This window comes from Vombatus ursinus, unplaced genomic scaffold (genome assembly GCF_900497805.2).
Source record: "Vombatus ursinus unplaced genomic scaffold, bare-nosed wombat genome assembly UNPS02014833.1, whole genome shotgun sequence".
Taxonomy (NCBI): domain Eukaryota; kingdom Metazoa; phylum Chordata; class Mammalia; order Diprotodontia; family Vombatidae; genus Vombatus; species Vombatus ursinus.
In genome coordinates, this window is record NW_020954611.1 from 3,857,523 (window position 1) to 3,882,380 (window position 24,858).

Genomic DNA, 24,858 nt, shown 5'->3' on the forward strand with positions numbered 1-24,858 from the left:
ATGGGCAGATGATAGACAATAGATAGAAGATAGATGATGTTCATGATTTAGATAAAAAGGCTGATACTACAAGTGAACTGGGAGAGCAAGTAATAGTTTACCTGTCAGATTTATGGAGAACAGAAGAATTTATGACAAAACAGGAGATAGAGAAAATTATGAAATGCGAAATGGATAATTTTGATTATGTTAAATTGAAAAGTTTTTGCACAAACAAAGCCAATGCAACCAAGATTAGGAGGGAAGGAGAAAACTGGGAAAGAATTTTCACAATTAGTGTCTCTGATAAGGGCCTAATTTCTAAAATATATGGAGAACTAAGGCAAATTTATAAGAATACAAGTCATTCCCCAATTGATAAATGGTCAAAGGATATGAAGGCAGTTCTCAGATGAAGAAATTAAAGCCATCTATAGTCATATGAAAAAATGCTCTAAATCACTATTGATTAGAGAAATGCAAATCAAAACAACTCTGAGGTACCACATCACACCTATCAGATTGGCCAACATGACAAAACAGAAAAATGATAAATGTTGGAGAAGATGTGAGAAAATTGGAACACTAATGCATTGTTGGTAGAGTTGTGAAACGATCCAACCATTTTGGAAAACAATTTTGGAGCTATGCCCAAAGGGCTATAAAAATGTGCATACCCTTTGACCCAGCAATACTTCTAGGGCTGCCCATCAATTGGAGAAGGGCTGAGCTAGTTGTGGTATATGAATGTGATGGAATACTATTGTACTATAAGAAATGATGAGCAGTCAGACTTCAGAAAAAACCTCGAAAGACTTGTATGGACTAATGCTGAGTGAAGTGAGCAAAACCAGGAGAATGTTGTTAACAGTAACAGTTATGTTGTGCAACTAATTTTGATAGACTTAGTCCTTCTCAGCAATGCAAGGATCTAAGCCATCTCCAAAAGTCTCATGATGAAAAATGCTATCCACATCCAAAGAAAGAACTATGGAGTTTGAATGCAGATCAAAGCATACTATTTGCTGTTTTTTTCTTCTGTTTTGTTTGGTTTCTTCTTTCTGGTGGTTCCTCCTACTGGTTCTAATTCTTCCTTACAACATGACTAATGTGAAAATATGTTTAATAGGAATGTATATGTAAAGCCTACAGAAGATTGTGCCATCTTGGGGAAGGAGGGAGGAGAGAAGGGGAGAAAAATTTAAAATTCAAAAGCTTATGATTATTGATAAATCAAAATAAATTAATAAAAAAGAAAGATAGATGATGGATAGATGACAGAAAAATAGATTGATAGATGATAGAAGAACAGATCGATAGATGAAAGAAAAATAGGCAAATAGATACACAGACAGACAGGCAGATGGACAGTAAAATGATAGATAATAGAAATCTAGATGATGGATAGATGATAGAAAATAGATGATAGATAATAAAAATTGATGACAGATTGATAGGTGAATAGATGATAGATTGATAGATGATAGAAAAATAGATACATATATGGATAAAGAAAATGCTATTAGAGGAAGAGGAAGCAGGGGTATTTTACTTTTGTCTGGACAGGGGCTGTACTATATTAATGCTTGTGGGTGTGGATGACTGTGATTTATACTGTACTCCTATGAAACCATTAAATGAAAACACTTTTTTGGTGTTTATCTTTGGTGCTGAACTAAGGGGGAGATTCCAGATTAAATAGGCTGTCTGAGCTACATGTCACCCATTCATTCTCCTCTAGGCCTGAGTAGATGATCATAGCAGAATCTAGAGACTTACTCATGATGTTTCTCCCGGGAGAACCAATACAATAAGAGCTCCTTGAGTACAGGGACCATTTCCCTTTTTGTCTTTGACATATTAACAGGCACTCATTAAATACTTGTTGATTGATTAATAGTTTGAACCAAAGAATTTCAACCTAATATTTAAAAAAGAATTTAGGGACCCGAGGTTTCTCAAGGTAAAGGGCCATTTAAAAATCCAGAATATTCATTTTAAGTGTTCTTTTATTTTCTTATGAATTTGAAATGATCTTTAGACCATAATGGTGGGAAACTGATGACAATGTATTTCCCTCCTCAGACTGGAAGATATCTATGGATGCCCTTATGACTTTCTTGAAGTCTTTGATGGATGGCAGGCTGCCTACCTGTCCATGGGGAGATTCTGTGCTGGGGCAGAGCTCACATTTTTCTCATCTTCAAACAAAATGACAGTTGTGTTCAGAAGTGACTCTATGATCACCAACACTGGCTTCTATGCAATGTATAATGCTGTTCAGCAAGGTGAACAGGAAGCTGGTAGGTATCTATGAAGCTGACTCCTTTGTTTTTAAGAAATAATAACACTTGAAATTTGATCTGAAGCAGCCCCTTGGTTGGCACAGTTCGGAATTTGATTTACACAAGGCACATAACTAGATATTCCTCCATTGTAACCAAGAAAAAATTAACATAAAATCAACCAACATTGTTGTTATATGTGATGCATCTATGCATACGCACCATTCTGTATCTGTTGACCCCCTACCTTTCCGGTGAAAAAAGGAGAGGTGCATTTCTTCACCTATTGTCTAGGGCCAAGATTGCTCATTATAATTATACCACATTTGGCTTTTTTAGTATTCTAAAACATTGGCATCCAGGTGCTGAAAGCATGCTTCACCCTTAAGTAGGAAATCAGAGAAGCAGAGAATCATAGTTTTACTGCTGGAAAAAAATGAGCTGAAAGCTCATTTATAATCCAATCCCTTCTTTTTAAGACGAGCAGTTGAGAGCTAGAAATGTGAAGCTCCTTTTCCATGGTTCCACAGAGCTGGGATAGGAAATGGAATTTTAGCAAAAGCCCTACCGGTAGCTAAGTCATTCGGTTTGTTTATCTTGTTTCTAAGATATGTCCCTGAGATTGGTGAACGGAAGTCACAGCTGTGAAGGTCGTGTGGAGGTGTACTACAATGGCACCTGGGGAACAGTGTGTGATGACAGCTGGGACCTGACAGATGCCCAGGTTGTATGCCAACAGATGGGCTGTGGACAAGCTCTGTCTGCGCCACGACATAACCACTTTGCAGGAGGTTCAGGACCCATAATTCTGGATGATGTGCAGTGTATTGGAAACGAAGCCAAAGTATGGCAGTGTATGCACAATGCTTGGTTTTCCCATAACTGTGGGCACCATGAAGATGCCAGTGTTGTCTGCTCAGGTATGCTCCAGTTGGCACTGTCAATGCTTCCACTGTCAGGGAACAGTTGACAAGGTAGTATTGGGTGTATCACCATCATTTGCTTCATTTTTCTATTATGTGCTTCTCTATGTACAATGTTATTATGTGCTCCTTATGTACTCCTTTAGCAGGTGGAAACTACTGAACTTAGCACCTACCTGGCAAGAATAATTAGTTAGAATAGGAAATTACATTTCTTCCCTCTAGCCAAATCAAGCAGACACATCCCATCCGTGGATTAGCCCTACACCGCTGTCTTTCCTCTATTTTTATGGGGTCCTTAGGTCTATCCCCTACAGTCTGGCGTCCTGAGATGTGAGCTTTCTACATTCACTCCCAACAGCCGCCAACTGAATTTGTCTTGTTGTTTGTCCTGAGTACTAAAACTTACAGAAGTTGTTCACTCATATACTTCTGAACTAACTTAGTCATTGACTATTATTACTACTATCAACCCTGGTGATTTAATAGAAACCATTTTTATTAGAAAAATTGTGTGATGCTTGTTATTTAATTATTCTATTCTTTTACCCATTTTGGCCCTCCTGTCTTCTGCATCTGAGCAGCTTCTGATGGCCACACCCAATCAAGACCAACAGGTATCATTTGTCACATCGCATTTCTATCAGGCAGGGATAGAGGGTCTAGTAAGCTGAGAGGTTCTCCAAATATATATAAATTATTTAATCCTGTAGCAACTGATTTTTCTGAGGTTCTTTGCCAAGTAAAATGCAGGTTTATACCAATATTATTAGAGATAAAAAAAAAACACCATAGAGTCATTGGGACTCCCTGAACGAGTTGGCTGTCTGCCTACTTAGCACAGAACACTGTGCTAGGTGCTTACAGGTACATAAAATGAAGGAAGGAAGTGAGCATTTATTAAGCACCTGATGTGTTCCAGGCACTGAGAACTTTACGAATATTATCTCATTTCATCCTCACAACAATTCTGGGAAGTAGGTGCTATCATTGTACCCATTTTACTGCCGAGGAAACTGAGGTAGATGGAAGTTAAATGACTTGCTTAGAGTCATACAACTAGTAAGTGATGCCAAATTAGAACTCAGAACTTCCTGACTCCAGGTGCTTTCCATTGTACCCAATAGCTCCCTCAAAAGAAGTAGAATACCATATATTGTTCTTGGTATCATAATGTTTACAGCTAAAACAGATATCAGAAATCCTCCAGTACAACCCATTCACTTTATAAATGGGGAAACTGAGGTGCAGAGAAGTTAAATTAACTGGCCAAAAGTGACATAGGAAATCCATAGGATCAGGATGAAAACCCACTGCTTTGATTTCAAATTCAGGGCAATTTCAATTCAACAATAATTCATTCAGAACCTTCTTTCTATGTGCATAGAACTATGCTAGGTACTGGAGGAAAGAGTTTAGATAAGACATGGTTCCCTACCTCCACGGGGCTTAGGAGGCAACTATAATATACATATATAGCTACGACACAATAATACAGGATAAATATTTTAAAGGGAGTGCAACATAAAGTGCACAAGAGGGATAGCTTTGGAAAGGAACTAATCACTGATCAGTCAATGGAATATAGAGAAGGAAACCCTTGCCTAGTTCTGAGAGGGCACCTGATATTTTCTGAGTGACTTGTACTTTAAAAGATCCATTTGACTAATACGATCCTTGTTCATGACAGTTTTTTTCTGTTTATTTTACAGACTTGAATGATGAGTCTCTACCAATAGGTATCACTACCATTTTGTTTGCCTTTTGTACTCAGCCAACTATTTTCCTTTCTTTTTTTTTTTTTAAAGTCTGAGTCTCCCCATCTTGCTCAGTTTAGAAGTGTGGAAGCCATTCACAGCCAATCTGACTACTGACCAGCATAACTTTGACCTTCTCTGTCTTCAACCTGAGCCAGTTTGTCCATCTTTATGCAACCTGATGGCCCCCTGCTCCATAGGCTGAACATATTAATGCCAAACTTGATATAGATACCTGACTGGCTTGGACCACTATGTCTCAGAACTCTTGAGCTCAAGAAATCCACCAGCCTCAGCCTTCCCAGCAGCAGAGATTACAAGCTTGGGCCACCATCTGTTTTTCAAATCACAACACCTCCAGGCTCTAGATTAGTTTTCTTTGCTCATTACACAGGTAGAAATGAGAGGTTATGACTATATGCCAGACAAATCAAAGACTTTGTTCAAAAATATAGTGCTGAACACAATTACTGATTTTTTTTATTTTAACAGAAGATATAGGATTAGGGTATGTCATATTTAAATGTATTGGTATATATGTATCTGCAGAAAGGAACTTAAGAAGTCACTTAGTTCATGCCCTCTCTGAATACAAAATGATATCTTGCATACGTGTGACATTTTTAATAACTGATATTTAGATTTCCATCATTCCATTTGATCCTTACAAAAATCCTGGGAGATAGATATCTCTCTGAGTTATTACTATAATTCTTATTTTACAGATAAGGATATTGAGGTATGTGAAATTAAGTAACTTGCCTATTGTCAAACAGAAAGTGTCGAAGGAAGGATTTGAACTGAGGTCTTCATGACTACTAAATCAAGCACTTTATCCTGGCTATACAGCACTGCCTGTCTAGTTTCAACCTTTCAAAATGTCTTTCTTTCATTTTACCCTCACAATACTCCTGAGGAATAGTATAGTGGATAAAGTCTAATTTCAACTTTTCAGAATGTCTTTCTTTCATTTTACCCTCATGATACTCCTGAGGAATAGTATAGTGGATAAAGAGCTTGCCTTGTAGCTGGAAAACCTGGGTTTAAATTCTGCCTCTGACTCATACATAATGGCTGTATGACCTTGGGCAAGTCACTTAAACTCTCAGTGCTCTAGGCAACTCTCTGAGACTTTAGGTTGCAGAGAAGGTGCTGACCTGCATTGATAGTAGAAGTTCCTAACCTTCTTATCAGGAGCTTCCTACCCCAATAAAATCATAGGTCCAGTTCCTATTTTCAAACAATCCTACACAGTTGACTATGTAGCCATTATTATCCCTACAGTGGGAAAAAAATGAAGGCGTAGAGATTATGACAGCCACGAATGGAATTAGGGATCCGGACTTCTTACCCTGTGCCCTTTCCATTAAACCAAATTAATAATGATGATGATGATGATGATGATGATGATACCATATTAGGTAATGCTTTAAAGTTTGCAAAGTACTTTTCTCAAAGAACCCCACGAGATAAATAGTAGTACAAACTATTATCCCCATTTTACAGATAAGGGGACCTGGTCCTGGTCACACAACCAGTAATAATCAGAACATGTAAACATTTTCTAATGTGATTCCTTCCATATTTTTTGCAGATGAAAATTTTCATTGTGGTGGTTTGCTCACAAATCCTTCAGGCTCTTTTTCCAGCCCTTGGTATCCTAAAAAATACCCTACAGATATAGTCTGTGCCTGGGAAATACAAGTGGACAGCAGGGCTCATGTCAAACTCAAATTCGAAGTAGTGAAGTAAGTAAAATGGGTGTGTGCACACATATACATACATACATATGTGTATATATATATACATATATATATATAGTTGCTATTGTATCATCTCCTGCTGAAGTATGAATTGTTTGTATTCTGAAATGGGCTAATAATACTTAGCAGCTGAAGACTAGTTAAGAACAGGAATGGGACAAATACAGACTTTCAGATAACAACCTTTACCTAAAAAGTTCATACTTCTTCTGTTCTTCTTCTCTAACCTTCATAGACTAAGGAGTCATGTTGCTGACCTAGGCAGTGTGGAGTGCGAGAAAGGGAGCAAGTTACACAAAATGTTATATGTTTCTTCCTCAAAAGTGAAATAGGAGGGGCAGCTAGGTGGCGCAGCGGATAAAGCACCAACTCTAAAGTCAGGAGGACCTAAGTTCAAATCCGGCCTCAGACCAAACACTTGACACGTACTAGCTCTGTGATCCTGGCCAAGTTACTTAACCCCAATTGCCTAAATAAAAATAAAAAAAAGATTACAAAAAGTGAAATAGGCAGGCAAATGCAAAAGGGGATTTCAAAGACTATGTCAATAAATGGGATAATTTCAAATGAAAACTTTCTAAATGGCTTTAGACCTCCTGTTAGAAAGAAATATATTTTGATAGCAGTTGACATTTATGTTGCCTCCTTACAGCTACAAAACACTTCACGAGCATCTAATTTGGACTCCAGACTAACCCTATATGGTAGGTAGGCATTGCAGATATTATGATCTCCATTTTACAGATAGGGAAACTGAGATTCAGAAAGGTTAAGTAATGTGCTCAGATTTGCACAGATCATCTGGCTGCAAATCCAATACTTTTTCTACTTCAGTGCCCATTTAGTTAAAACCATAGATTCAGAGCTGGAAGAAACCTTGGAGGACCAGTTCCCTCATTTTACAGATTAGGAAGCTGAGGTAAAGAAAGCTAAAGTGACTTGCCCATAGTTGCACATCTAGTATCTGATGGAGGATTCAAACTCAGGTCTTCCTGGCATCAATCCTAATTCTCTATCCACTATGCCACCCAGATGATTCTGCTAAGAGATAATATCATTTCATTTTACAGGATGGAAAACTTCTATGGCTGTCCTTATGACTTCGTGGAAATATTTGATGGTCCCCAGAGTGCATCATTTTCCCTGGGGAGGTTCTGTTCTGGTACCATCCCAATATTTACATCTTCCTCCAACAGTATGACTGTTGTGTTCCACAGCGATGCCATCATCACCAATATTGGCTTCTTAGCCTCCTATGATTCCCTTGTACCAGGTGAAAATGATAATGGTAAGTGCTCATAATGCTGGGGTATTTCTGAAAAATGAATATATTTTATTCCAAAGTGTAAGAATGTTTGTTCTAAAAATTGAGTTGAGATCAAAACAAAATATCTGCTCTAGGTCAGGCAAAGATTATTTTACTCAAATTGTCTGGTAGGATAACTGAGTTTTCTGATTTCAGACTTACCCACTGCTTATAAGACTAGAAAATAAGTCACCTAAATCAAAACGTGATCCTGTGTTCAATCATTCTTTTTGAAAGTCAAATACATTATGCTTTTTCTCAGATAGATGAATGGTTTTCACGAAGGCAGGATAATTTAGAATATAAATGGTTGACCTTGATAGTAAAAGTATAAGTGGGACCTTAATTTTTGAACTTATGAATTTTTTCTCACAACACATTTTGTTCTTAGCCGTAATAGTTATATTGAAATTGCAGTGCATTCAATAGTATTCTAGAGGTTTGAAAGAATTGATGTAGCTGCCAAGAGAACTTAAGTAATTTCCCATAACATAAATGGGGCATTGGGAGACTTAGCCTCAGCACATGATAGTCATCTTATGTGATAACATGACTGGGAAACTTCATTTACATGCACTATTTTACTTAAAATGAAATTTTATTTAACTAATGCTATCTTTGTTTAAAAAAAAACTCTGATTCAAAGTTGAAGAAGCTGATCTTTTCATCTAACAATGAATTCCATTATAAAACACCATTTCCTCTAATCTGGTGAATACTTACATGTCCAAGTGGAAAGTTAAAGGGATTTTCCCCAAAAAAACATTTTTCCCCAAAGAGCTAAGCATAGGCAAACTACACATTTGGAAACCACTGAACTCTGTGGAATTACACCTACCCTCTTTTTGAAAATACTATTAAGTGGGAAGTGCCATAGAGCAATAACCAATTTTTTCCCCTGTTGCCAAGACATTTCTCTAAGATTGATAAATGGAAGTCACCGTTGTGAAGGTCGAGTTGAAGTGTACTATAACAACACCTGGGGCACAGTGTGTGATGACAGCTGGGACCTCAGGGATGCTCAGGTTGTGTGCAGACAGCTGGACTGTGGAAGAGCTATTGCAGCCCCAGGACGAGCATATTTTGGCCGAAGCTCAGAATCTATTGCTTTGGATGATGTGGAATGTGATGGAAATGAAGCAAAACTGTGGCATTGCCTTAACAGTGGCTGGTTCTCCCATAATTGTGGTCATCACGAAGATGCCGGAGTTAGCTGTTCAGGTACTACCTTATTTCCACTACAGCAAATTGTGGAAGAATCGTTTGAAGGAAGTGGGATGGAATAAAGTACCTTTTGACCAAACAACTCTATAAACTCAAAAGAACCTGTTTCTAAACAAGTGGGTTTTTTGTTTTATTTTGTGAGGCAATGGGGTTAAATGACTTGCCCAGGGTCACACAGCTAGGAAGTATCAAGTATCTGAGGCCAGATTTGAACTCAGGTCCTCCTGATTCCAAGTCTGGTGCTCTATCCACTGTGCAACCTAGCTGCCTAAACAAGTGGTTCTTGATAATATGCAGTTAGGTGACACAGTGGATAGCTCACCAGACCTGGAGTCATAAAGACCTGAGTTCAAATCCAGCCTTAGACATTTACTAGCTAAGTGACCCTGGGAAAATCATTTAACCTCTGTCTGCCCCAGTTTCCTTATTATTGGAAACCAAATTTTAGCTTCAAGTTGTATTTCTACAAATAAACTCAATGCCCTCTACACAGGAGGCACTAAATATAGAATCTTTGAATACTGGTCCTGCTACTTAATGCCTATGTGACCTTGGGTAAGTCCTTTACCTCTCTGGGCCTGAATGTTTTCAGCTATCAAGGGAAGGGGTTGTACTAAATGATCTCTAAAGTCTCTTCATGCTCTAAATCCTAAAATCTATGAGTCAATAATCAATTACTAATAATCAACTCAATAATGAATCAATAAATCAATGAAATGAATACTTGTATTATTTACCTAACTGGGTTCCAAATTGGTGTGAGAAGTATTTTGTACTACCTGTAGTTAAATAACAAATGAATGGGGGGCAATAAGAGTTACGGGACTTCAGGTCAACGAATGAACAACTGCCATATTTGGGTAATTTTAATTTCCAGAACAATATTCAAATAGATGAGTCTTACGTTGGCGTGAAATGTTTACCTAAGCTTCCCTTGTCTTTCTTAGTTACAATGGATTCTTCAACATCAACAGCAACTATAGATCATGACTCAACATCAGGTATTTTTCAGTTCTTCAATTGACAAAACATTAAGTCATCTTGTCAATGGCAAAGACAGAGTCAGTTGCTCTTCAACTGCTCCAAAGGAAACTCAGAGACAGGTCATAGACTTGTATTTTTAACCTTTAGGTTCCATCTTACTGAAAAGAGGGAGGGAGGAGGAGTAACACTTCTTTCTGTCCCTCAAGTTAATCTTGGTTCACCTTCCCAAAGCTTTGACACTCGGTCTTAATCATTTCAATGGTGATTTCCCGTGATTTCCTTGATGTGGATATTCCTGCCAACCATGTAGATGTAATCCCTCTCAGATTTAGTAGATGATCTTTAAGAGTTATCATGATGAGAAAATCATTACTCTATGACCAACCTGGTGATGAACATCAATAATAATAATAGCATTTATATAGCACTTTAAAGTTTACAAAACACTTTATAAATAATATCTTATTTGATCCTTACAATGACCCTGGGAGGTAGGTGCTATTATTATCTCCATTGTACAAATGGGAGACTGAGGCAAACAGAGGTTAAGTGAATTGCCCAGGGTCACAGAGTATTTAAGGCTGGGTTTGAACTTAGATCCTCCTGGCTCCAGGTCTATCCATTGAGCCACATAGCTATATGTATTTCTGAACTTAACTGCCTCGTTCTCAGACAATTAGACATACAGTCCACCACCTGGCCACCATGAGAACTGTTCTGCACTTTCAGGACCCACCAGAGTTTGTATTCCATTGGCACATTCACTGAAAAACCCAGATCACTCTCATGTTGTGATAGAACACTGGATAAAGACATTTGATTCACATAATTGGTCCTAATAGTAGCCAAATTCCCAATGTAATTAACTGGAATCTTTTTTAGTTAAAAATGCAAGTCAGCAGAATGGTTGATGACTCAGAGAAGACAGCACGGTGTTGTTGAAAGAGTAGTGAACTTGGAATTTGAGGACCTAGGCTCAAATCCTGGCTGTCCAACTTACTACTACCTGTGCAACCTTAGGCAAGTCATTTAACCTCTTCTGGCCTCAGTTTCTTCATATGTAAAATGAAGGGTTGGACTAAATGATCTCAAAGTCCCTTTCTACCTCTGAATTTATGATCCTATTAATTATTCATTGGGGTATGTTAGCCAAAATAATCAGTAGCTACAATTCTTTGGCTTTTAAATCCATTAGATGATTTTTTAAGTAAAGGAATCCCCCAAATGTTATTTGGGGAACAGGGTTGATACTCAATCATTAACCTGGCTACCCTGAGCAAATACAAGCTGAATGATGGAAACAAGAGCCCCAGAATCTGCAGAGATAATGGAAGAACACTAGGCTAGAATTAGAAATTGGCTACAAATGATCCCCAAAAAAGATAACCAAACCACAAATAATTGAGTTGAATGTAAAACATATTGACAAAGATGCTACATAATTTCATCTTTTGCTTTCTATTTACAGTAACAGTTTTTCCAAGTTCAACAGAATCACCCCCAGCAGCTGCTAATCCTCTCTCACACATTCTCACAATGTATCTTATCATATCTTTAGCTCAGGGAAACTATATCATTATATCCAATGAATCCCTCCTTCACACTGCTGCCAAACTGATTTTCCTAAAATGCAAATCTGACCATGTTACTTCCTTACTAAACAAACCCCAGTGGCTCCCTAGTACCACCTGGGTCAAATATACTCTGTATGGCATATATAACATTTTATAACCTCTATTTAAATTATTAGTTATTTAAAATTTCTTTAAATTATATTAATTTATTTAAAAGGTTACAGATACAACTTTTTACAACCTGACCCCAACCTACTTTTCCATCTTTATTGCATATCATGCCCCTTCACACACACTAAGATCTAGTCAGACTTGCCCACTTACTGTTCTGCACACATGGGATCCCATCTTCTGTCTCTGGGTCTTTGCACTGGACCTTTTTCCCCCAAAGCCAGTAAAGGACTTACTCCTCACCTCTAGCTCTCAGAATCTCTAATTTCCTTCAAGGTTGAGCTCAAGTGCCACTTTCTACAGGAGGTCTTTCTTGACAAGCCTTCTCTACCCAGCCCCCACCCCCAACTCCTGCCTCTGGCACAGCTGTTAGTACCTCCTCAAAATCATCATATATAAAATATATTTTGCATATACCTATACATGCTGTCTTTCACAGCTAAACTCTAAGATCTTTGAAGAAAGGGACATGTCATGTTTTATTGCAGATCCCAAGTGCTTAGCACAGTATTTGGCAACAATAGGTGCTCAATAAATGCTTATAAATTCACTATTAGAAAAATATAGTATACTGCTGGATATATCTTACATGTGTGCAGATAGTCCCTGAATTACAATCAGCCTATAGATATGCAGTCAATGCTACCCACCCTCCTATCCCCTACTTCCCTACTCCTCCACCACCAAGCTTACTGTCCCTGGAGCTGTTAGAGAAACTCTAAGTTCAGAATTTGATAAAAGGAAGAAATTGTGAAAAATAGGAACAGCTTTGGGAAATTATCACTAGGAGTTGACCCCTAGGAAGGGATGCTCTGTTTTCATGGTAATCTTTTTGATCAAAAATATCTGCTCGAGCTCATATATATGCAACCCTAATTTTTTTCACTTCCTTGCTGACTAAAATTCCATAAATTAGATATTTTTCATCTTAAGTCTTTTAAACTATAAATAACTCTGGAATTCTTATTCATTCATAATGTGAATTGGTAATTACTTTCTCCTAATATCTATCTGAGATCAACTGCAGATGTGATTGGAAGGATTTTTTTGTTTATTTGGTTTGGTTTTTATTAGAGAAGAGAAGGAAATAACATTTAGGCAGTAGAATAGGGTGAAGTGATTCAAGGGGAGATTTAGGACGTCGGGAATACTATCCCCCAAGAAAGCAGCAAAAGTAGGAGAGGAGGGCAGGAAGGGAGGAGGAAGACAAAGACAAATTCTACCCATTTCAAAATTTCGATTCAGCATGCTCAGAAAGCATAAAATACTTTTTCCTCCTCTTTCCTCCTATACTGCATATCCTTGAGTTTCCCATACCCAGAATTCAGCCAAGAGACAAATAAACCATAATATCAAAGGGATCAGTTCCCTGGCCCCAAGTCCCAAAGTTCCATTTTGCAGTACGAGGAGTGTTGTGAATAATGATCCTTCATTAGAGAAGCCATCTCTAAAGCATTTTCACAGCATCCCACCTGCTCTTAACCCTTCTCAGGTGCAGCCTAGTGCTATTTTGACTAGAATTAACCTGATATGTTTATTTTTAACAAACAAAAACAACTGTTAAGGACTGAAATTGAAGAACTGGCACTGGAAAATGTCAAACTGAAATAGAATTAAAGTCCACTTGAACTGACTCTCATAATACCATCAGTCTTTACACTGGTGATTCCAGTCACCCTCACTCCAACCCTACCTAAGTTCCTAAAATCAATCAATAAATCAAAAAAATTTAGTGAGTGCCCAATCAACCAAAAAAACAAACAAAACTGAAGTGAAGGATTGTCATGGGAAAGAGGGATTAGATTTGTTCTGCCTGGCCCCGGATGGTAGAACTAGGAACAATGAGTTTGAATCCCAGCTCTGCCACTAATTAGCTCTGGAACTTAACCTTACTTGGCCTTAGTTTCTTTATCTATGAAATGGGTTGGATTAAATGATCGCCAAGGTTGTTTCTGGCTTTAACATTCAGTGAATCATTCACCTGACTGGCCTACCCTCCTCATCTATTTGCATAATAGGATTACATAATATTTTGCATAATATAATATTTGCATAATAATTGCATAATAACTAGTTCATCTCTAAGCTCCCTCCTGGTTCTAACAGGCTATGGTTCTAGACCACATTCAAGGCCATGGGCCCCCAACTCCCAATGCAATAATCTCAACACTGTGTCACAAATGCTGTTTGTTTTACATGAAAAATCCAGAAGATCCCATGTGACAAAAACCAGGTCTTATATAATACAAAGGGAGGTGGGGAATTCTAGTATATTGACAAACCAATTCAGAAAAAAATTGGGAGTGGGGACTATATCAACAAAAATATGCTGAATGATTACTAATCGATGAGTATTTATTAAGTGCCTCTTAAGGGCCAGGTACCATGCTAGGTGCTGGGGATACAAGTAAAAAGAATGAACCAATCCCTCCACCTAAGGAGTCCGTATTCTAATAGACGAAACAAACCCCCAAAAGGTAGATATCTTGTAGTTCCTTAATACAACAGGCATTTGGCCTCTCAGTACCAACTTGGCTGTCAAGTTTTTGTAGGCAAGCCTCAACTTAGGTTCATTCTGACCTCTGTCAATCCAAGGTCCAGGTATCAGGTTAGCAGATGGCCAGAACAGATGTGAAGGGCTATCATGATGGCACCTGGGGGACCATATGTGATGACAGTTGGTCCATCAAAGATGCCCACGTCATCTGCAAATAGCTCGACTGTGGATTAGCAGTGGCCTCACTTCCAGGAGCCAGGTTTGGCCCCAGCTCCAGCAGCATTGTCCTGGATGATGTCAACTGTACAGGACAGGAGTCTTCCTTGGGAGAGTGCCCTCACAGTAACTGGTTCACTCACAACTGTGGGCAACATGAAGATGCCAGTATAATCTGTTCAAGTATGTTAGTTTGGCTCCCGAAAATTGCAATGTCATGTTGCGATCATAAATATTGGAAATTCCTGGCATAGTAAAGTAACTCCCATTAAAAAGAGGTGTACAGTACCTGCATTGTACTATTCTTGGTCCTTACTCATAAAAATATGCAAACTTTTAAAAACAAGAATGAATGGCCCACCCCAACTGCAGCATCATGGGGGAAGGGAAGATCAATTCAGTATCTCAGACTTTTTTCCACACTTTATTCCTGTAATGACATTAGCTCATTGGGGCACAATTTCCCAGTTGCATAAAGGATTCATCATTCAACCAATCTGTCTGCTTTCAGATTTTACAGTGATTAGCCAGATGATTGAAATTAGCTAGGACACAGTATTAAAAGCTGTGAGAGTTGTAAAATGGAAGGCAAATGTTAATTGTTTACACCTGGTTTCATTGTCAAGGCTTAAATTTCAGTTTCTGATCTTGTAACATTATTAGTCATCACTAATGCTTTCTTTTTGTCTCCACAGATTCTCCATCAATAGGAAAGTCAGGTATCAATTACTCAATATTGATTATGTTAGCTGGGTTAAAAAGCAAAGTCTAGCCTTAAAGCATAATTTTGTCCTAGTCCATTCACTCAGGGTGAATCTACAGACTTTTCAATAGGTTATTTAAATTACTGTAGAAGGAGAGAAATTGCTGTTCCGTGTTCCTCCAAGGATATCCTCCTAATACCTCTCCCCTCTCTCACTAGATGTCCAGTGTCCTGTGGCAGATGGGACAATAGGAATAATGTGAGCTTCAAAATCTGAGGACTAAGTTTCAAATCCTGTCTTTGTCACGGCCTGTGTGATTTTGGGCATGTCTTCTTAACTTCTCTGAGCCTCAGTTTCCTCATCTATAAATTCAATTGGACTAGATTGGACCCAAATCTGTGACACTGTGTGAACCTATGGCTTCTCAGTATGCCTTTCTGTGTCACCTACCTGACAGTGATCTCTCCTAGAAGTAGATTATGCCCCAGATATTCCCCTCCTCCAAATCTTGTCCTGTATCATCCTCAGGGAGGATGCAATACTTTATGCTTAAGGAGTTAATAGGTTGATGTGTTCAGTTCTGGATACCACATTTTAAAATAGCCATAGACATGCTGTAGTACATCTGGAAGAGGATAATTAAAAAAGTTAAGGGAACTAAAAAACATGACATGTGCTATTTGATTGCAGGAGATGGGAATGCTTAGCCTAAAGAAGAAAATATTCAGAGGGGACTTACCTGTCCTCAAGTTCCTGGAAAGCTCTCATGTGGAAGGGTCATTACTTAGGTCTGCTTGGTATCAGGGGGCAGAACTAGGAATAATGGATGATAGTTCTGGAGAGACAAGATTTGGGTTTAATATAAAGATAACTCTTTTACAGTTAAATTTATCCATAAGTGGCCATGTCCAGAGGAAGTGAGATTTTCACTGAAGATCTTCCAACAAAAGATAAATAAATGTTTTTGGTGGGAGTGTAGAGGGGATTCTCAGTCAGGTATAGATGGCACTAGACAGACTCTGAGGCTCCCTTTCAGAGATTAAATTCCAAGATTCTAGGAGACTAGAAGAGTATTAGTAGAGGGGCAGGAGCAGCATCCAATAGGTAATGAATCTCATAGTTTCAAAAAAAAACTTCTCTATTTTCCGTTTTCCATTTTAGAAGGCAACATCTTGTGTTTGGTCTTAGTAGTGTGGTAACCCAAAACAATGGGGGTAGTTAGGTGGTACAGTGGATAGAGAACTGGGCTTGGAATCAGGAAGACTCATCTTCATGATTTTAAATGTGGCCTCAGATATTTGCTAGCGGGGTAATTCCAGACAAGTCACTTAATCCTGTTTACAGATGAGATATTCCTCATGTGTGAAATGACCTGGAGAAGGACATGGCAAAACATGGGATCATGAAGAGTCAGACACAACTGAACAACAAAAACCTAAAACATATAAATGATAATATGACTTTCAAACTTCCTGTTAGCATAAAATGTGATTTAGGTTTGACTTATGCTGTTGTAATTTCAGCATCAACCATGGAAATGACCACCAGTTCTGGTAATTATTTTTCTTGTGTTGTTGCTTTATGAATTACAGACATGCCATAAAATGATTTGGTTATTAAAGATGAAATATTTGTTTAATTCAAATTAATCAATCAAAACAAATTAACCAACCAATATTTATTGAGATCCTCATCTTGGCAAGACACTAGGCATATAATTCTTCCATTCTTCCTAATCCCCCTTAAGAATGCAGTCTCTGAATGCAAGTTAAACAAACAAGTTCTTCAGACTCTCATAAATTTGTCTCTTCTGAGCTGAGGAAGATATACCCTATTTCTAATACTATAGAATTTGGTGAATGATAGTCATTCTTCATGGTTATACAAATTTTGATGGAAAGAGCACTGAACTGGGAATCAATACATTTGGGGTCTAGTCCGAACTTTGCCATAGGTGACTGTGTGACCTTTCTGTCATTTTAGCTATCTGGCTGTCAGCTTTCTCATATGTATTATGAGAAAGTTGAAGTAGATCACCAGCTCCAACATGCTATAATTTCTTAGAATGAAAAGTTCTTTTATCCAGCATGCTTAATTGGTGATTTATCATGACTTTCCTCCTTCTTGCTGCTCATTCTGTCAAGAGATAGAACAAAACAGGAAGTGATGTGGAGCATTCCTAGAGACAATCTCTGCTTTCTGAGGACCAGCCTGGCTAATTGAGAGGCTCATCCTCAGTAGACTGGTGGATTGCCATCATCAAAGAATTCCTCAATCAACTCTCAGTTATCCAAGGGTCCGTAAAATGCCACACAGGAAAATGGATCATTCAGTCCCTCACAATGACTCTAAAGAATGCTTTGTTGGGGATTGTGAGCTCTTTGAGGTCAGGGACTGTGTTTTGTCTTTCTCTGTATCCCTAATTATTAACGTGGTGCCTGGTACATAGTAGGTGCTTAATAAATGCTTGTTCACTTACTACGAGAATATGGTAGCTGCCTTCTGTGACAAACAGGGAAAGTTGGACATGTTCCCCAGACATCTTTACTGCCTTGATTTGCTGATATATCCCTCATAAACCCATTATCCATGCATTTAACTACATCCATTTTGAGTCAACTTATTTTCCATGAAGCCAGGGCCCAGAGCATGACATTACCACTTGAACTGGTTTGGTGTCCAACTAGAGAGGGCCCCAGTTCCAAATTCCATTGTGCCATGATGGGAGATATTTTTATGACTTCATCAAAGAAAATGGAGTCTATCATGACTTTTTATAATGAAACTTTTAAAAATCTGACTTGACTCAGTCTTGGGATTCCTCTGTCCTTTTCACAGATTAATTCCAAGAAGAAGAAAAAAAAACTTCCATATTTTCAATTTTCCATTTTAGAAGCCAGCATTTTATCTCTGTGCTTAGCATGAACAATAGAATAAACCTTGTAAATGAAAATATCTTAAACTTCTTGATGACCAAAGATGGAATGCAGATTTTATACTGCCTTTTTTTTTTCATTTTCAGCATCTACCACAGAAGAGACCCCTTCACCTGGTAATCATTTTTCTTGCTATTTTCTTGCTTTATGGAACACAGATATGTTACAGAAAGCCTTGGCTATTGAGAAGGAATGGTGTTTCTGTCTAATTCCAATGAAATCAATCAACATTTATTGAACATCTGCTATGGAAGGCACTGGGCAAATACTTTCTCTTTTCCTCATCATTGCATACATGAATAGCTCTCAAGCCAAGTTAATAGTTTCACAGTCTTTACTCTTCCACAAACTTGCCCCTTCTCAGATTCAGAGGGTAAGCTCACTTCTGATATTCTGGTGTCTGGTGACTAAGTCCATATTTATTTATCACACCCTTCCTGATTTTATAAACTTCTGGGAAGGGCTCTGGACTGAGACTTAAGAGACTTGGGTTAATGTCTCAGCTTTGTCATTGACTGGCTCTAGGATATTGGACAAGCTTTTTCACCTTGTAGGCCTCAGTTTCCTCCCTTCTAAAGTGAAAGAGATGAGACTAAACAATCTCTAGGGTCTCCTGCTACTCTGATATTACATGACTTTCTAGACTGAATATATTTTCCTTCTTCCAATCAATCTAATTAGCATATTTTCTGGACTTTCCCTCCTTTCTACTGCTAACCTGACATTCTATCAAAAAGTTAAAAAAATGAAATGATGGCAAATACATAGCAGACCATTCTGATCTCAGTTGGAAACATCTGGGTAAAGTGTTTTGAAATTATCCAGTAATGTCAATTACTCATGCTACACCTCAGTACTATTATTTTCTTAACTCTTTAGAGGATAGATATATTATCACCTCAATACTCATATGCATACATGATTTAGAAAGTCCCCTGGTTTCTAATTAAAATTCTGCCATTCCTAGAAAGGCATTCACTCATTTCTCAAATGCAAGAGAATCTATGAGTATGTTTTAAAAACAGGAAAATGTTTGACTCTATTCAGTATTCTCCTATTCATTTTACAATTTCAAGAAAAAAATCTTTCCTATTTTAAAAGCCAGCATGTTGTAGCTTTGTTTGATAGGACTTAACTGTAAGAATTCTAAATGAAAATATAACTCTTAAAATTGCTGTTGACGAATGATGGGAAATAGATTTTATTTACACCGTTTTTGTTCTTGTTATTGTTTTGCAATTTCAGTATCAACCACAGAAGAAATCACCACACCTGGTAACTATTTTTGTTGTTTCTTTCTTGCTTTTTTGGAGTACACATGTTAGAATGCCTTGGTTATTGAGAAGGAATGTTGTTTATATCTAATACAAATTAGATCAACCGCTACTGAATACCTGCCCTCTGGAAGCACTGGGCACATACTTTAGCCTTTTCCTCACTCTTGTATACGGGAGAGTCTCTCAAGCCAAGTTTATTGTTTTACTTTCCTTAATCTTTCATAAACTTTCCCTTTCTTGGATTCAGAGGGTAAATTCTTACTTACGATCTGTAATTTGAGGGACAGGCCATTCTCTGATATATTTCATGACCTTATAAACCTTGACAGAAAGAACTGTGAGTTAGGCAGCCAATTTCCCTGACTGGCTGTGTGACTTTGTATAAGTCACTTCATCTTAATGGGCCTCAATTTCCTCATCTACTTCTTCACTCAGCCTTAGTCGCACGCTGGGGTAGCTGCACCGAGGAACTCAACATTACTCCCATCTTCCACTTCCTTAATCAAAGACTCTGACATTCAGCTTTCTGACTGTAGCCTCTCATTCCACTTCCCTCCTCCTGCTCCTACACTTTCCTCTCCTCTATATTCTCCATGATCCAGCCACACTGGCCTCCTTGAAATTCCTTGAATGAAACATTCCATCTCCCACGTTAGTGCCTTTGTACTGTGTGTCTCCCATTCCTGGAAGGCTCTGACCCACCATCTTCTGCAGGAGGCCTTTCCTAGTCCCATCTGCAACCCCCACTCCCAGCTCTGAATATCTCCCTGTTTCATAAAATCTTCATCTATCGTACCTAGTCATTTACATGTTACCTCTCCCATTAGAACGTACACTCCTTGAGGGCAGGACTGTTCTGTCTTTCTTTGTACCTCTAATCTTATCGCAATGCCTGGGACAGAACAAATATTGAACACTTAACTCAATGGGCAGATCTACTCTAATAGCCCATTTTAACCCTAATATAAAATATAACCCTCACTGTTTGACTTTTAAAGCTCTTCACAACCAGGCTCCCAAACTGTTCTTCTGGCTTCATTGTCCATTGCCCCCCCTCCCCTACTCGGCAGTCAGGCTAAGCCATCCTTCTCTCTGTTCTTCACACAAGAAAATCCATTTCCCATCTCTGGACCCCTGCATTGGCAATCCTCTGGGCCCAGAATGCCCTTGCTCCTCTCCTCTACCTCATAGAATCTCCACTGTCCTTCAAGATGTAGCTCACACATGGCATTCAACATGAAACCTTCCCTAAGCCCTATACCTGTTAGTGATCTCACTCCCAAACTACCTCTTATTTGACTACCTTATCCTTATTTGTATCTATTCTCTTTATATTTTTCTATATATATGCACATATGAACTTAGACTGAACATTAGACTGTAAACTCCTTGAACACAGGAAATATTTCTAGTTAGGTTTTTTCATTGTTTTTTTTTCCACATCCCAGCACCTAGTCCAGTGCCAAGCAGACAGTAGGGGTTTAAAAAAATACTTGTTTATTGATGGTTTGGGTAGGTTGTCACTAGGATCTCTTCCATCTCTGATATACTTGCATTGTTAGATTGAAGAGTACTTTTATTCATCCTAACCAATTTGTGACTGATCCAGATTTCTCTTTACTCTGGATTCTCAATGAAATTTTTGTCAAAAGGTAGAAGGAAATAGGAAGTGATGTAAAGTTATAGTTGCGTACAGTTTAGGGGATTCTTTCTAATTCCGTGAAGATGCTGCTTTCTCAACACTGGGATGTGATCTGTGACAAATCTGTACTACATACTCTGTAAATGGCTAATAATTCAATCCCAGACAAACTGAAAAATAAAATCTAAAAAGGATGTATACCTAAAGCATGAAAATTGAACATTCATTATTGTTTCATCTTCAGTTTTGATTGACACTTGATGGGAAAACATTTAAACAATAGGCTTTTAAATCATGATGACTCTTCTGAAGAGACTTCAGCACCAGCACTAAGATTTGTACTTTCAGTTTGTCTGTGCTGTTTTTATCATTTTGTGTCATTTAAATTTTCTACCTGCTAACTTTTTGTTTGAATGATGAAATAAAATTGTAATCTATCTATACATATCTATATATCAAGACATGATGTCTCCCTATAGAGGAACAGCTTGTCTAAGTATAATGAAATTCATTACCCCATACAATAATCACATGGTTTTGAGTTGCCATGAACAAAGAATTCACCAATCAACTCAGTTATACGGAGTGTCCCAAAAGTCTTAGTGCTTTCTAGTCAATTCAATAAACATTTATTAAAGCCCACTATGTGTCAGGCACTCTGCTAAGTGCTTGGAGATGCAAATGAGAAAGACAATCTCTGCCCTCTAGGACTTTACAATCTAATGGAGAAAGACAGCACATAAAATGGAAGGTGAAAATGAGGGAGGGTTTGGAAAGGGAGGGAAGAAGGTATCCAGCCCAGGGGCATGATGATGGTGGAGTTAAGTCCAGAGAGTGCAGCTGATGGGAAATGAGTTCACTGGGTTTCTGAGCCTTCAGAAAAGGCTCAGAAAATCTTCATCTATTGTACCTAGTCATTTACATGTTACCTCTCCCATTAGAACGAATGTACACTCCTTGAGGGTAGGACTGTTCTATCTTTCTTTGTACCTCTAATCTTATTGCAATGCCTGGGACAGAACAAATACTGAACACTTAACTCAATGGGCAGATCTATTCTAATAGCTCCATTTTAACCCTAATATAAAATATTAGGGCAAAACTGGGCAGAGTTTTTTGCTCTACCTTCCAGCCTCCAGTCAGAGGAATAGAAGCTACTGAGCATACTGATGAAGTGTGAGTCTCAAAGCTGATACAGTCTCCAGAATTATGAGTTTCCTGTTGTCTGGCTTTTTCTGGGAGCATAAAGATGATGGAGCTGAATCCAGTTTTAAGTTTTAATAACTTCAGAAATAGAAATGCTACAAACTTATAAAAAAGCAACACTTGAAAGACCAATTAAAGTTTATAGTGATATGTTTATTATTAAAATTCAATGTAATAGGCATCTGCTATACTTAACTCGTCAATTTTTAAACTTTGCAAAAACTTTTATTAGCTATTGATGATGAAAGAACTACATTTGTCATGCTAGACTTAAGATCACCCAACAACCAATGCTACATGACATTTTTGATATGATCTGACAAGCAAAAGTCTAACAGAGATAAAGCAAATGACCAAAGGGCCCATGCAAGAGGATTTCCTCTAGGGAGATGCCAGTTTACAAAAGTGTCGTCCAGCAACCACAACTCACATGATACATAATGGCAGAGTGCCCTGTCTTTTAAAAATTAACACTAAATTATTCAGATACCATAGAACGACATGAGTTTAAAGAACCTTAAACTTTTAAAAAAAAGTTTTAAAATCTGTATCATTTATACAGCTGAGATAATTAAAGTCTAAAATTGCACTAAGACTTGTGGGAAACCCTATATATAGACAATTAAGTGCCACACTAGCTAATGGCCTGTTCAGTTTAGTCCCTCTGAATGACAACAAGGAATATTTCCATATATAACCATAGCTCCCTTGATTTACTGATTTTCCACTATGTATCTATCATCCATGAATTGACCTAATTCAATCTTGAGTCAACTTATTTTCCATGATCCCTAACCACAAGTTATCAATTTAATATTGTATCGGGCCTAAATTAGAGAAAAATTTTCTATTTCTATTATGCTATGACTAAAATATTTTACTAGGTGGCCAAAGACAAGAGAGTCTATGATGATTTTTCACAAAGTAAAACAGAAGCATTTCCTCTCTGCCTTAGGATTTCTCTATTTCTGCTTCATAGTTTAATTCCAGAAAAAAAAACATTTTTTCAATTTCGATTTTCCATTTTAAGGCCAAATATCTTGTTTCTGTGCTTAATGTGTCTGAAACTTAAAGCATATATAACTTCCAAATGTCTTGTTATGATGATGATGAGTTTTTAGTTTGATTTATGTTATCTTTTTATGATTTCAGCACCAACAACTGAAGTGACCACTTCATCTGGTAATTTTTTTTTGTTGCTGCTCTGTTGTTTTATGGAATGTAGATATGCCACAGAATTCTTTAGTTATTCAGAGGGAATGATGTTTAAACTTCATTTAAATTGAGTCAACTAATATTTGTTGAGCACCTGCTCTCTGCAAGCCACTGAGCACACAGTTCCCTCACTCCTCCATGACTGTCTACAAACCTGTCTCTCAAACCAGGTGGAAAATCCTAGTTTCTTTTATGTTTCACAAATTTATCTCTTCCCAGCATCAGAAGGTAAGCCCTAATTCTAGGTTTTCTGGAGATTGGTAAACAAGGTCATCTTTACTCTTCCCATAACCTTCATGATTTTAGAAACTTTATAAATTTGTTTGATTTGATGAAAATTGCCAAATCTTGGATTCATGCAATAGTTCTGCTTCTGGCTGGCTTTGTATGGGACCTTTGATGAGTGATTTCATTCCCATGAAATGAGAGTTGGATTCAATCTCCAACATACTTTACAGCTCTGATAGTCTGTTATGTTTCAGACTAAACAGTTTACTTATTCTTAGTCTATCTAATCTGTGAACATTCTAAATTTTCTCCTCCTTCCTACTACTCACTCATTTCTCTGTCAAAAAGGTACAATAAAAATTGAACCCATGTGCAATTCAAAACTGACAAATTTGATATGAATTTGAGAGGTAGTTGGATGGCATAGTTCATAGAGACATAGAATCAGGAATACCTGAGGTCAAACCCTGACTCAGATACTTTCTGCTTGTTTAATGGGGCCAGTCATAACCTCTTTTAAGCTCCAGTTTCCTCATTTGTGAAATGAGAGTAATAGGATTACCTCATAATGTTGGTGCAAGAATCAAATGAGATGAAAAGCTCTTTACAAACTTAAAAGCCCTATATGTATGTATGTATGTCTGTGTAATATGTGTGTATGTTAACTAAGGTTATTGTTACTAATAATAATATTTGCAGTCATTGTCAGTGAAAAATTTATAGCAATTTGTTGAAGTTATTTTTTGAAATGATCTGTGAATGTAACTATAATACTATTTTACATAAAATATTTGGGAGTTGGTTGCATTATTATTTCAATACTTTAGGAAATCATCATTAATGTGGGCATATGAATAGCTGCACTATATCTAATTATAAGTCTGCCATTCCTATAACAATTGTCACTGATTATTCAAAGGCAAGAAACTAAGATGTCTTTTTACAAATAAAAGAGAAAAAATATTCCTTCT